Source organism: Accipiter gentilis, unplaced genomic scaffold (assembly GCF_929443795.1).
Source record: "Accipiter gentilis unplaced genomic scaffold, bAccGen1.1, whole genome shotgun sequence".
NCBI classification, from domain to species: Eukaryota; Metazoa; Chordata; class Aves; order Accipitriformes; family Accipitridae; genus Astur; species Astur gentilis.
This window is the reverse complement of record NW_026061175.1, coordinates 171487-184716: the sequence shown is the minus strand read 5'-3', so window position 1 is coordinate 184716 and position 13230 is coordinate 171487.

The window sequence follows — 13230 nt, the reverse complement described above, 5'->3', positions numbered from 1 at the left end:
CAGGCACTCCTGCAGCAGCAGGAAATGATGAATAGAATAGCTGTTGTTTTCTTCCTTCGCTTCCTCTAGATGAACATCTGAAGTAAGGCAGAGGGGCATCTTTCCACACTGTCATTCTGTGTATTTCTCTTTCTTCAGCCTGTTTCCATTGTACTTTAATTTTGTGCAGAAGTGATGGCTTGCCCATGACCCCTGGCTGATGGTTGTTCTCTCATTTGGCCCTTGTCAGGGCAGAAGCAGGCGTACTGTGATTGCTTTACTCACCACGTTAGGCTATCAACCAGCATTTGTTGATCACTTGTGCGCTTGCAGATTTGAAGTTGTCATTCTTTCCATTTGCCACAGTTCTCTTTTCTTTTTTTCTTTTTCTTTTTCTTTTTCTTTTTAAAGCTTCCGGCACGGGACACAGCCCTCGCTATACTTCAAGTAATCCTCTCTGCACCCTTCCCAAAATTCATGGCTATTATTCAAGAAAGCAAAGAAGGGCTCAATGAACAACACTGAGGCAAAAAGAATGAAGTCCTGACAGTTTATATTTAACGGATGGCATTTTTAAAAATTCCTAATTAAATACCTCAACCTTTTCTCATTTCAATTGTTGGCGATAGTTTTGCAGTAGCCCAGTGTGCATTTACTGTTCTCAGGCAAGAGAGGAGCCCTGTTGGTGGGAGAATTGTGCGGGTGGTGTAACACATAGATCTTCCAGCTCACCTTCCTGTTATTCAGATGCCCGAGTTTGTGATCAGTTGTATACAGCAAGTTGCCTATATTTGTGTTTCACATTTTGGTGGCACTTGCAAGATACCTACTGCTATGTGTTAGTCTTGTATTTTGCCACTAGTATGAGATTGCTGCTGAGCTGCTTCATCCTTGTGGAGAATGAAGTCATATATGTAATAAGTAAATTGTTTGTCATGTGCTTGACTTGCTACCCTGACTTCTTATGATGTTGTGAGTCAAATTCAGAGTGTTTGTCCTCACCTTCAGTGATCTGGATTGGCTGTAGTTCAAGCTGCAAACGAAGGCTGTGGTCAACAGCCTTCTGGACAGTGGAGCTTTTTCTACAAGCGTACCAGTCTGTATAGAAAATGGAAATAACGTTAGCTTTCAAGGTTTTTCTGCATTTTAATGGAAGCTTACAATTCTGGACAAATCCTGTGTGCAAAGGTGGCTGGGTTAAAATCTAAGAGTGACTCCTAGGCAAACAAGAACAAGGGGAAGTTTGACAGAAACTGGTCCAAATTCATGCAAGCATTGGGATGAGTTAGCACTTTTGTTTTTCTTTTTAATAAGCTTCAGGAGATCTTCTTGGCCTCGTTAAGGTATCTTTCAAGGTTGTTAGCTCCTGCAACAGAGAGGTTTCTGTAGTCATCCTGAGCCCTTTCAAGCATGGGCTGTTTGGCTGAGCAACATTAATTGAGGAGTGAGGAGTTTGTGGAGTCTGCTATTAATAGCTGAGTACTAATAAGGTGATCCAGGAGAATGTAATAGTTTATGAGGTTGGGGGGAAGGGGGGTATAAAAGAGGTGCAGGAGGGGAAAATATTCCTCAGTTGAATCATTCTGATTTAGATAAATGGTTCTCATTCCACCTCCCAAAATGTGGGTTAAATATTCAGAACAAGTAATTGTGAAGTAATGGGCAAAGCCTGACATGCACCTGCTGCATCATGTCTACCTCTTAATGAACAGTAAATGATGCAGCTGCTTTGTCACACTGGGTGTGTTTAGCTACAGAAATGGGGAGATGGCAATAGAGAGCTGTGATGAGGCTGTGGTAGGTTTCTGTTTTTAACAAAGGCTGCCAGATGTCAATGTGTAATTTATGATCATTTCAAGAAAGGCTGCTTTTAGATTGAATACAGAGGGGAAACAGGCGTGTCCTGTGTGGCAGATCTATGCCCGAAGTCCTGTACTTTTAAGAATATAAGTGAAATTTGAGAACAAGTAATTCTTAAACCATATTTACTCTGTCCACTGTAAGTTAGGAGTAAGTAGGTGCGTATCAGAGTGATAAAGGAGAAGTCAGATGCTGTTAGCTGGTTTTACTGAATGAACCTAGTCTATAGCGTCTCTCTTGGTTCTTCTCCTGGAAGAAGAACCTAGTGCTCTCTTTTTGGCATCTGCATGGAGATACTGTTGCATTTGTTTTTTCCTTGATGGCAATTTTGTTGCCCAGTTGACAGCTTAAGAAAATTTCTTCTCTAAGCAAATTGCCTGCAGTTTGCCAAGGGCAGAACTGAGGTTTGTGTGGGAAACCATCTTGGTTGTTGTTCATTGCTGATTCTGTTTGGTGTCAGAGGTCTTTGCTGTGCTGGAGGTCTCAATTTCAGGACAGAGTGACAATTAGAGCAGTCAAAAATTCCCTCCTCCTTTTGAGGTTCCTTGCATGTTGATGCAGCTCCCCAAACGTTTTCCAGAGGCGGGCAGCCATATAATTTGCTGGAAAAGCAGTAAGGTAGCCTTCCAGGTGCTCTCGACATTGCTTGTCTTCTCATGTCTCTGAGAAGGGATTTGATGGTGGGGAAAAGAAAGCAGACTAGAAGCAGAGAGTATGTGTCATTTTTGCATAGCTTTTTTTCCGGTACCGTGGTTCTAGAAGAGGGCAGGGTGTGGTGTGTCAAAGCCAGGGCAGATAAAATGTTAGTACACAAACTTCCGAATTTGTCTTTCCTTCCGGTACAAATAAGCCAGTACTTTATCATGCATGAACACAGCTAATGTTGATGAATGGTGAAACCGTGTAGCATGGAGGCAGCAGTGTTTTGGGATTACCATATTCCCCAGTGGATACCTGCAAGTGCTGCAAAAGAAAGAAACAACACGGAGAACATGTAGGATGTGACTGATGCGCCGTTATCCCACGTGCTGCCGAGCAGAGACAGTCTGTGACTTCTGTGTCCAGAGGGACTGTTTATTAAGGAGAAAATGTACAATTGTTTTGTGTCTCGTTCAGGTGGCTTGGATTACGCGGCTTTGCGTGCTCACAGGAGCATAATTCCTCTGGAATGTCCACCCAAGGAGAACCGATGTGGATGTGCAGAGCTCTGAGGTGTCCTGGGAGTTGTGGAGTGGCAGGGCTGCAAGGCAGCAGGAGCGTGTCTTTGCTCCCGCATGATGCAGAGGGCTGCATGCAGAAACATAATAGCAAATTATAGATCTTTGTGGGTCCCAAGCAGTGTGAAAAATCTGTCCGTTGTCCTTTAAGGCAGTAGTGGGGTGGAGGAAGAGATCTCCATAGCCATACCTGGTCTATGGTTTTTTTCCGTGTGGGCAATGAAAGGATATGCCTTGGCATTTTTGAAATCAGCATTTTCTACTTGTGTGTTTTTCCATCCAGCCTGAATTTTCAGTGATATTAAAGCATCCTTTTACCTTCCCTGGTAATGGAAAAGAGTCTACACTGGCACATATCGCATTGTGCCCACCTCAGGAACATTGCGCTCGGTGAAAGACCTATGATGTAAATGAGCATCTGACTGGTGGATTTACAGGCGAGGGATGTTTTGGAGTTGCACATACAACTGGACTGCTGTAAAACTTAGAGATGTTTTAAAACTCAAAAAGTGTTTTTAAAACCTGAAATCAATTATTTGTTTTGAGTGGGCCCATGTTTAGAGATGGAAAGAAATATTGAGTACAGTGTAAACCAGTTGGAATTACAGAAATGAAGGGTCTCACCCATCTGGCTTACCAGTCAGTGGTGGAGATGTAAGGATAAAAATGAAACAAATTGCCAGTTAACCTCTTAACACTTTGTTGTACGTGTGACAGACAAATCACTGATCTACCTGTGCTAATTCCCATTTCTCTATGATTCATGTACAAAACCTTGCACTCTGCAGAGTGCGTGAAAGATGGTCAGCCTTTCAAGCCATATCACTGTGTAATCTTTGTATTAATCACAGAGCAATAACTTGAAATAACTTTCAGGGTAGGTGAAAACAGCCTTGGACTCTAGCCTTTCTGTTGTCATCTTCACCTCTGGAAAGAAACTAAAACTATAAGGTGTGTTGCAGTGAAGCTTACAACTTGCAGTTAAGTGAGTAGGTGTATACTTGTTTTCTCATGTTGAGATATGTTTCTTCAGCTATGAAATGAATAACTGATCATTTGAAATGAACACATGCATATGTATTTTATAATCTGAGGTATGTATTTACAGGACAGGAAGTTCCATGCTGGTGGATAGCAGTGTAAAGATAATATACAGCAGGTTTTTCCAATAGCTCAGTTAACTTTATGACTAGATGTCGTGGTTTAACTCCAGCCAGCAACTAAGCACCACGCAGCCGCTCACTCACTTCCCCCATCCAGTGGGATGGGGGAGGAAATCGGGAAAAAGGTTAAAACTTCTGGGTTGAGATAAGAACGGTTTAATAGAGCAGAAAACAAAAAACTATAATTATAATGATAACACTAATAAAATGACAACAGTAGTAATAAAAGGATTGGAATGTACAAATGATGCACAGGGCAATAGCTCACCACCTGCCGACCGACACCCCGCCAGTCCCCGAGCAGCGATTCCCTGCCTCCCCCTACTTCCCAGTTCCTAAATTAAATGGTGCGTCACATGGTATGGAATACACCATTGGCCAGTTTGAGTCAGGTGCCTTGGTTGTGTCCTGTGCCAACTTCTTGTGCCCTGGCTGGCCATGAGAAGCTGAAAAATCCTTGACTATAGTCTAAACAATGCTGAGCAACAACTGAAAACATCAGTGTTATCAACATTCTTCGCATGCTGAACTCAAAACATAGCACTGTACCAGCTACTAGGAAGACAGTTAGCTCTATCCCAGCTGAAACCAGGACACTAGAAAACTTGCTTCCAACAATTACGAACTGAGATTCAGAAGAAAAAAAGCCATCAGTACAGTGTGAAGTATTTTCAATGCTAAACTGTGTGCATGTGTTTTTCCTTTGGAGGCAGGGCTACAAACCATGCAGAAACACACCAGCATATTTGAAGAGCTGCTGACATTTACTACTTCCTGGCAATTTCTTCTGGAGAACCAAACAAAACCCCCATCAAGCCAAAACACACCCCAAGGGGCAATACCCTTGTATTTGTCAAGTATGTACAAGTGGAGAAGGACTGTTAAGTACTCAGCTCAAAGGAGTCCTCTTAGCTGCAGATTTTTGAAAAACAGTTAATAAAAGCAGCAGCTCTTGCTCTTGAGAAGAGTACTGTCCCGTTTCAGAAGGCAAATCCTCTTCCGCTTTCTCCCTTCTCACCCAGTAAATTCACTGTATCACGTGCATCTTAGTCCTGTGTTTGTCTGCGCTGTGGATAGAGGATGCAGCACCCACCCTGGATGCACCAAATGAGACTGTTTTAGCCACCTCGTTAGCCTTTGCACAGGCATTGTCTCACAAATGCCAGATTCTGTAGGTGCGGGTACCTGTGGGAATCCTATGTATACCTAAGGGTTGACCAGCTGATGTTGCCAATGAGATGGTATTCAAAGCAAGCTGTGATGAAAATAGCCCTACTAAGATAAGTTGCTTGAAATGAGTATGCGTATATGAAGGAATGAATACTGATAAGCAGTGCAGGTAATTAAGAAAGTGTATAAGAAAGGTCTCTGCATACAAAGCGTCTGGCACAGGATGCACGTTAGGCACCTATCCATCAGGTAATTTTAGCAGAGCTTGAACGAAAGCAGACTCCTTTTATTTTCTTTAAAACACTGAGCTTTGTTTTTGTTAATACATCTGCCAAGGTTTTGATTAATTTTAGAAGTCCTGATCTCTAACTTGCCTAGTTTTTCAAGCTAAGGAGAACAAGCTTAATCTATGACTATTTACCTTCTGCAACGTGGTAATACTTTCTACATCAGCTTTTATGGTATGCAATTTGATTATGGAACAGCTGCATAACAGCTTGACTTAAAATCAGTTTTACATGAAGAGGACAACTTTAGGAGTACAGATACGTAGAGCATATCCATGATGTTTTGCTAACTGAAGGGGACGTGCAAGAGCATGCTGTGAAATACCATTCACAAAGATATTTCTAAGTGTACCAAGGCGAAATCGTACTGTACTCGGTGAGCAACCTCAAGTAGGATCCATGGTTCTAGTGCGAGGCAGAGGGGCATATGTGTAAAAGCGATGAAATTGTACCCCAAGAAGTTATAAATAATAGGGAAGTTTGGTTAATTGGTGTAAACGGTGAATATTGGCAAACATAACTGCAATACTCTGTCTTGGGAAACGGAGAATGAAAATAGCTCTGGTGCTATTTTGTTGCGAGTTTCTTTGACCTGTGAATCAGCCTGTTGAGCTACAAGACAGCTCTGGAGTAAATTATTGGAATTAAGTTTTTTCAGTTTTTCCCTGGTCCTGTTCAGAGCAGAAGGGATGAGATATATACATAGGTATGTATGTTAGAGTTTTGATAAAATGCATTTAAATCTTGAGTCTGTTAGAACATTTGGTCTCGTGGGGAGCAAAGCTTGGGTCAGTTAATGGGTTCTTGGGTTAGATGATGTCTGTCTGGCATTTGATTGCATTACTTGAAAACCAAATGCATGATTTATTTATCCGCTTTAGAGAAGGAGACATACAGGAACATAGGAAGGCCGAGAATTACATGGACTGCGAAGTATTTTATTTGGGCTTTTGTCCAAAAAAAAAAGTGCCTTTTCAGTAAACTGGTAAGATGTAAGGGCTCAAAAAATTATCGAGAGGGTAAGTCAACCAGACTGAGTGGAATTCTACCAACGATGCGTTCTGTGTTAACTCTAGTAATATAAGAGGTAGTTGTACCCATGTAGCAGTGCTATTTTTATTTCTTTAAAAAGATGCTGTTGCCTCGTACTGGGAGGAATCCAAGTCCCATAATGGCCCAACATTCCGAAAGTCGAGGTGGGGAAGATCTGCTAGTGCAAGTAATTAATGAACAGGTAATACCTGGGTGAGGGTGTGTTGGTACGGCTGGTGGAAAGCGCTCTCTGTGTGTGCAGTGGACAGTCTCAGCAGTACCCCGCTTCTTTGGAGGCAGAGAACTACACTGTCGCTCTTGGCATCTGTTTTGTCTGGGATGTTTTTAGAGGAAACGCGTTTCAAAGTGTACTGCCCTGCTTGCACGTGCTGGAGAGGTAGCTTATGGCTGTTGCTTCCTTGGTAAGAGAAGGAGGCAGCAGTGCTGTGCGTGGGGTAGGTGTGTAAGCAGGGGGTGAGCTGGCAGCAGGGCTCCTGCCTGCGTACTCCAGCCCCAAGTGTAGCCCAGGCCACAGGTGTCCAGATGTAAGTGTCGGGGCACAGCACAGAGGGAAAGGCCTTGCCCTGGTTGCCCCGAGCTCCTGATGCACCACTGCCCCGGCAGCCTCTGCTGCTCGCTCAGAGCCCTTCTGCAAACCCCACGTGTCCCCCACGTCCTGTCCCAGACTGCTTCCCACAGGGAGAATCTTGCCGCCCCGCTCCTTCCAGAAGGTGGAAGGGGAGTGATAACGGAGGCTATAGTCGCTAATACAGACTTGCCCTGTTTGGCAGCCCCTCACTGCAGAGCCCCTCGCCCTGCTGCAGAGCCCCTCTTCTGCCCCCTCCCAGGCTCCCGCGCCTTCCAGCTCAAAACTCCTGTCTTCTCTTCCAGCCCCAGCTCCTGGCACCGATTTCCAACACTCATCTCCCAGCTGTACTTAGAAAAATGTTGTTCAGAAAAGAGCCCCGCAGCTTAAAAAAGAGGACAAGGCTGAGAAAGATGGACCCATTGTAGACTTTGTCAGGCCCTTTATTTATCCTGTGATTAAGGTTGGGGTGACAGAGGTGTCGAACTCTGCAGAAGAACATTGCTGCTGTGGCAGGAGGTGCTTCAGAGGTAGGAGGCAGCTGGAGCCCGCACGGGCAGCATTTGGAGGGGGCCAAGGGAAAAGGTGCTGGAGAAAGAAGGATGTGTTTCTGCATCTGGTGACCTCTGTGGGATTGTGCTTGTTGTCACAGGGTCATTTACGGTGTTGTTTCAAGGATGGGGTCTTCATGCCTTTAGTCGGTTAGGAAACCGGCAGTACTTTAGCTTACATTTCACCTCTTGTTTTTTCTTTCATACTGTCTGCGCAGAGAAAGCGCAGGCTGGATTTAAACTGGGGCTGCTGTTTTCTCCTGGAGATTGGTGAAACTTTCCTTGAACAGAGAGCAAAAGGAATTTGTTGGAACTTTTGCAATAGCAGTGATGTGTCAAGGTTAGAAAAAGTCTAACCATGCATCAGGCTCCAGGGTCTGGCGGTACAGGAGAAAAAAGTTTGCCTGAAAATCAAAAATGTTGTCTCTGGAGTGCAGGAATGCATTTTCCTTTTGACTGTCGTGGGAAATGCAAAGCCAGGAACTGGCCCAGCAGTAAACTGATGTGGGGCTCGATTTCTTCACCCTTACACTGAGCACCTGATTTCAGAGGGCCTATTCGTGAAAGCAGCAGTAGTGCTCACGGAGGAGGATGCTGTTCTGTTCAGTAGAGGGGGCAGAACCGTCCCTTCTGAGGCTGCTTGAGCTACTGCTTGCTTTGTAAAGCAGCACAGCAACCTTCCTTCCCCTCTGCTATTTTCTTTCTTTCTTTCTTTATTAAATAAATGGGATTTATTTATTAAAAGCGAACCGAAGGATGTGCTGTGAACACCAGATTAACATGGCTATGCAAACGAAGGCCTCTGGTATTTGATAACTTACTGAGTGTGATTGCCTGGTCACCAGCTGTTAGAGTGAATCCTGGCGGAGAACAGGCAAAGGGGAAAGTCATCACTAGATTAAATAAGAAAGAAGCAAATAAAACCATCAATAACTCGCTAACAAAATACTTACCTCCCTGTCATCCTCAGGAATCCATTTCTTGTAGTTCTGCAATTCACTGTTTTCTCTAGCTGAAGAAATGGTGTAATTATATTAAAAAAAAAAAACTGCTGAAAGGATATATCCATCACATAAAATGTACATAGAATGTCTTCATATGTGATGTTTTTTTTTACCCAGGCATATGAAAGGTACCTTCTTCTAAAAGAGCATGGTTGTAGATTAGTTCATGTATTCCTAAATACAGCTAAGCAAGCTGTCAACTTAAAGATTTGTCTAAGTTAGTAGCATTTCTCTTAAATACAGCCTGTTAATGTTAGCATAAATGAACGGAAGGAGATAAAGAATGCTGTGCGCAACTGTGACACAAGCTACGTTCAGGTGAGACTACTAAAAGAATTAGTAGCCTCAAACAGGAAGGGGGGAATTGATAGCATATTTCCATACATTCTGTATGGTATGTCTAAATATTTTGATGGTTTTAATATTTTGTACCAGCTGTGGAAACTGGTTTGCTGCTAGGTGACTGTAAAAGGGAGATTTGGTAAATAATTGAAGTTTGATTTCACCGGAGCTCTGATTCTTAAAGTCGCTTTCCTTCGCTGTTTTTTAAAATGATGGCTGCATCAGCCGGACAGATGGCACTGTCGAGGGGCTGCAGCTGAGCACCCCCGGTGCTGCTCCAAGCCTGGATGACTCATCTCTCCAAGGCAGCTGCACCCAGGAGCGCTCTGCCACCTGCTCTTCCAGACGCGGCGTTTCTCATTCAAACTGAGATGACGCGTCATGTTGAGTCACGTGCAAGTAATTTCTATAGGATTGGCTTAACATGCAGTAGTGCCGTCTGCCTGCGCACGGTTGGCTTCCACCGCTGGTCAATGGGAGTCTCTGCTGACAAATAAAAATGGAATTGAATAGAAGGGAATTGAAAGTCAAAAGGGCCCTGTAATAATTTTAGAGTGCCTGAGGCACCACGCTGAAGCCCTGGCATTATAAATAAGGGTAATGCACTAGAGACTGAATTGCAGTCAAAGCAGCTGTAAGAACGTGGAGTGTGTGCTGAGCTTCTTTAAGGTGCGTGGAGTTAGATTATGATCTGTAGGCAGTGCAGGCAAATCAATATTTGCTCACCGATGTATGTCGTGACCTTAAAGCCTGTGATTAGAAAGGCCGAAGGGATGTGGGGAATGTGAGATGAAGGCTCCAGAGCCAGGAGTGTGAGAGCTGTATTGGAGCAGCCCGACCCTCTGGTTTTCTCAAAATGTTTCCAGGGGCTGAACAGTGGAAGGGGCTGACTGTCGTCCCGGCTCACGGCGTCTCATCTCCTGGACCGTCTGTGTGATGATGTAGTCTGCTGACCTCTTGCTGCATTTCACAGTAATTACATCTACCTAAAATACGGCGTTTAAAAAAACCCCAAACAAACCCCTGTTTATGAATAAGGTTGGTGGGAGGATGGGAAGAATCCGAATGTCCTGGCTGAGCTCACTGTTCCTGACATAAACTGGAGTAAATCCAGTACTGTCACTGGGCCCGTGAGTGTTAACAGCAGCTCATGGCAAATTGCAGGGGCTGCCCCAGAAGGGCTGGAGCTGAGTCAGAGGGTCAGGCAGGGGAAGCGTAAGGGTTGGCCTTGGTGCCTGCTGAAGCTGGGCAGATGCTGTGGGCCAGCCTTGGGACAGCTGGTACAATGGGACGGCTTTAATAGCTCGATGGTGAGGCGTGATGGCAGGGAGGAGAGCGAGCGCTTCTTGAGTTGGGACTCAGTGTCTGATTTCAAGTGCTGGTGGCTGAATTTACCAGCTCAATGCATTTATTCCCTAATAACTCTCTCAGCCACCATAGGCTGCATGTGTCTTGCTTTGTGCCATGTGCAGGATGACAATCCCTTTTTCTGCAAAGGTAAATGGGCTTGGGAAGAACAGCAGTTAAAGGATGCCACTTACTGCTGCGTTTTGGGTGCAGACATACCCACAAATCTTGCTCCCACCAAATTGTAGCATGCATGGAGAGCTTTACTGGTACATGGGTGTAAATCTTCAAGCCCCCAAGCTGAAATGTACCATTTGATAAAGTTTCCAGGCACTTTCTGACTGGTGCAGTGATTTGTTTGTTTTTTTTTCTTTCTGATTTTTTCTCCCTCTTTGCTGGTCTTACAGCTGCCCAAGGTGCAGCCAGAGAAGTGGAGGAGGGCCCCTGCCTGGCCTGCAGCTCCCTCCCTCGCCATTCTTGGGGTGATTTGGGGTTATTTTGCTGTGTCAGTGAGGCAAAGCTGGGCTCTCCGGGTCTGAGTGCGCTGGGACCCGAGGAAGGCCGTGATGGTCTTGAGGCTTTGAAGGGCTGTGCACTGAGCCCTGTCCCCGCTGGAGGGGACTCTGGTGGTGTTCAAGACGAAGGCCTTGCAGGCCTTGCTGTCATGCGTGTCCGTGTCCCCCCTGGCCCCCAAGTTCTGTCGTTGTCGCAGGGGCTCTGTGCTGCTTTCTGCGTGGGGCTGTGTCCGTGAGTCCTGCAGGGACCTGTCTGTCCCAGCTTCCCCACCAAAGGGCTGCTTCCCCTGGGGAAGGGGACAGGGGAGTTGTTCCCGTTCCCGTCCCCCCCCCACCATCGCCTGCCCCGCTGGTGGTGACTCAGGCCTGGGGGTGGCTGGGTTCCCCTCGGGGCTTGCTGGCTCGGATCTGGGGCTCGGCGGGTCTTTTGCACCTCTTGGGGGCTGTTTCCCAGTGCCCCCCCGCACTCCCTCCCCATCCCACACAGGCACGGAGCGGTTCTGGAGAAAGAGCTTTTAATGGGAAAGACAAAAGAAAAGGTCCCACCACAGCTGCTCTAAACCCACCCTACCCCCCACCCGCCTCCCACCCACCCCCTCAAACCCCCCCAACCAATCCACCCCCCTCCCCTCCCACCCCCCACTCCCCCCATCTCCATCTCACCCCTGTCTGATCCCCCCTCACACCCCCATTTCGTCTGCCAGAGCCCTGCGCTTGCTGGGTGGCATTGGCAAGGAGCTCTGCGCCTGCCTCTTCCTCGGCTGCTCTGCCGTGGCAGACGGGGATGGTGGCAGGTCCATCCCCGCATTCTTCCGCGTCTCCTGGGGCTCCATCCCAACGATGTTAAATATGTCGAGGCTCAGCGTGGTGTAGGAGCTACCCTCCTACCCAAGACACGGTATCCCTGTGTTTGTTGAGCTGCCAGAAACAAACCAAGTGTCACACACCAATGTGAATCCTGTGTTCCAAAGTGAGGCCTTTGGAAGAAAGGGCTAATGCAAACCAGCCAAAGGGATCTTCTCTGTAGGGCTAAGGCAGCATTTTGCCAAAGAGTCGCCTGCTACTCCAGGGTGTCCCTTGCCACCTGCTGACTCTGACATTTCTGTCACACGCAAACAAACTATCACAACTAGATGAATGAGCAGCGCAGTTTATTATAGCAACGGTACAGGTGCTTTTGGATTGCCCATGAGAAATAGACTGTCTGCAAAGCACGTGCAGGTGGCAATACAGTCGCTTACAAGCGCATGAAATGATGAAAGAAAAGAGCTCTGAAGAATTCTAAGTTTCCCGGGGAAGGACTCAGTACAGCCGAGTGTTCGAATCTCACGCAATAGGCATCCGTATGGCGGGGGGGGAGAGAGGCTCAGCTCATCGACTGATCCCAGAAGTCAGCGATGTCCTCCTGACTTGTCTGTGATGGTGTCTTCCGTGACATTTCTCCTCTCTTAAGCCCTTTTATATTTTCTGAGTTTTTCGGTGGAGCTTGAGTGACTCTAGTCATACATACCTTTCCTTTGATTGGTATAAAGTTCTCTCGGTTTGCTTTTAAAGGTATACGCTAGAGAAAATTCAGAGCGTGTGCTCAGTGGGGGGGTGGTCGCACCTTGGAGGTGGGTTACTTTGGGGGTGGAGGTGTGTTTTGGCATTATAATGAGCAGAGTCCACCCAAAGGACCTGCTGTTTGTGTGAGTACCCCAGAACTGGGCACGTGTGATATATAAGCCAGAAGTAGGGCGTTAGCTCAACAGAACCCCCATTGTGTTACCTCCTTGCTTCAGTGGGTTCAATGCAGGGACCAACCGCTCTCGTTCCTATCGTCCCGGTTCCCTATCCCTGCGATCACAGAGCCTGGCCGCGGGGTCTCAGCTCCGCTCCGCCCTCCGTGTTGCTTTTCAGAGTCGGCGTACCAAGCTCCTCTGGCGTTGCTGACGTCTAAAGTTGCAGGTCACGTTGCTTAGGGAGCTCCCATGGAACCGATCCTTTAGGTGTGCGCTGCGTTCCTCCCTGGAGGTTCACCTTCCCTTGAGGGGTGGCGGGGGGCATGCGTCATACCGACAAGTCACCTCCAGCAGTCATTCCACAGGCTGTTGCTGTGGCCAGGAGGCCCGGGGGTTTCTCCCTGCCCTTGGCGGCCATGCCCTGGGCCCAGGTGCTGGGTGTCCCTGGCGCCTCCT